The sequence below is a fragment of the Haliotis rubra genome, unplaced genomic scaffold (assembly GCF_003918875.1).
Source record: "Haliotis rubra isolate DU_JTF1 unplaced genomic scaffold, ASM391887v1 Scf731, whole genome shotgun sequence".
Taxonomy (NCBI): domain Eukaryota; kingdom Metazoa; phylum Mollusca; class Gastropoda; order Lepetellida; family Haliotidae; genus Haliotis; species Haliotis rubra.
The window spans coordinates 358,084-360,394 of NW_025767448.1; positions in this window are offsets into that span (position 1 = coordinate 358,084).

Consider the following 2,311-nt stretch of genomic DNA (forward strand, 5'->3'; position numbering starts at 1 on the left):
CCACACACACCTTACACCCTGCACCCCTCTCCAATTAAAAGAAATTTGAAGGGGTGACAACCAATATTGGCATGGTATATAAGACGGGTATAATACAGGTTTTAAAGGTCCAACTGTTTTGACAATAGCGGACTCTTTTGCAACATTTGGTGAAAAGTACATCTCGAGGGCAACAGTAAGCTTATTTGATCATCCAAAGTCGCGCAAGATGGATAAGCACCAAACGCAGAAGAAAAGTATAGTTTCTAATTTATATCGCAAAGACGGAAGGGGTAAATAAACGTAAATGTTTGATAGAAACTGTCCTAAAATAGCAGAAGGTGGATTGAAAATATTTGTACAGAATTTGTGTATTTGATATTATGCATTGGGAAAGTATTGGGAAACGAAAGTGAACTTAGGCCAGAAGAAAACGAAGGGAGCGAAACGAAATGTCGGAGCCGATGAAATCAAAAGGTGGGAGGTCGAGACTTGAACGGCGGGGGTCGTGTGTCTTGTAAGTGCATGAAGTTCCGATAAGAAAGTGTTCTTTTGAAAATGGGCTTTGTTCTTCTTCGGGGGAGGCCCTTGACTAACTGATTGTTGCCAAGCCATCACGGGTCGGAACCTGAACGCGGGCGTGTTTCCATGGGACCAAAAGGCCTCGAACAATGACTTTAGAGATTGATGAGTCTCTCGGAAACCACCCTTTCTATTAATAGACATTCGGTTATAACTTGTAAAAACAAAACAAAACAAACACTACTGTTGGCCACGAATATGACGGGAAGGTACGGCACTTCCCGAGACCCTGCGTTGTTTAGTACTTCCGGTTACAAACAACGTTTCATACCTTTTCGATTAGGATTATGGTTGTCAGTTGACAGTAAGGAACCGATAATCCTTGCAGGAATGACAAATTTCCGATCTAACCATCCCCAAATCACCCATCTATTACGACTGTAAACAGCTGTGACAGCCAAACATGGGGTTGTACACTTGGTTCGGTCTAGTAAAATCATATTTGGCGGTCGCGCAATATGGAACCAGAACTTGTTCTTGAAGATACGCTTGTCGCCGGAAATCTGCTACCGGGAGTAAGCTGGGCCCCGTCTCGCATATCGCAAGTTGGTGCGCACAAAGGGAGCCGGGATCCACCTTAATACCGGAAGAAGCGCCTCTCGAGACCTACATGCCCTATCGATTGTAAATACTCAAGACCCAAGACACAAGGCAACTGAGGTTGTACTGCAGTTTCCGGTCCGAGCAGTTTCCCTGCTACAAATATCTTGTAAAGTCCATCCACTCCGAGTTCAAGGCATCTTCCAAAGTATTCAGCAGGATTGACATTTTTATTGAAAGGTCTTCTACTTACTACAGATGGAGTTGAAATCAGAAACAACATTACTATTGACTGAATGTAAAAAATAAATTTTAATTTTGAAACATGGTATATTACATTTATATATGTTTACAATTTCTCAGCGCAGATGGGAATGAAAGGATAATTTTTAGACAATCATTTCGAAGCCTTCAACTACTTCCAGATTTAAATTAAAAAAAATATTAACATCGTAAAAGTGAAACCTTAATATTTGTGTATAGGAATTGTAAATAAGCAATTGCTTCTGGACTGACCTCGCCAGCAATAGGTATTGATACGTAAATCAGTATTAATTCCTTCATAATCGATAATGCATTTTGCGGCTTTGTATTATGTCCTATATGTCCTTCCACAATCATTTAAGAAAAGAACCTGCATAATTTGATAATATTCGCTTAGATGATTATCCAAGGTCTGATTCACCAAAGTATTGAAAAGGTCCTGATGACATGTGAATGCAAAAAATTTACTACCGGTTTAATATCCCATCCTGCCACTGTAAATTCGCCAAATTCCAGCTTCAAACAACTTCACCATCCAAATGAGATTTCATTTTGCGAAAATATCGTAAATTAACCTAAAAGGCAATTAACAAGTGATCTAAGTACTGTATTTCATACAGATCCGCTATACACGATGAGAAAATACGCTTAGTAATTCCTTTATCACTTTAAATGTGAAATACTGCCGTCTCTTTATGGATCTCTGCATCCAATTCCGTGAAAGACATGCATGAAAGTGTCTATTGTTGCTGGATTTCTCAAAATCCTATAAGAGATATAAACAGTCCTTCAGCTTGCACAAGAACAACCAAGTTAATGTTGACATTTGGGAAAGTTACCGTGGACTTTAAAACATAAGCTTAAACACTAACTAAAACCTGATTAACCAAGTACATTCTAAATGCCAAAATCTCTGTTAGTTATTGGCATTTCACCGCTGCTTCGA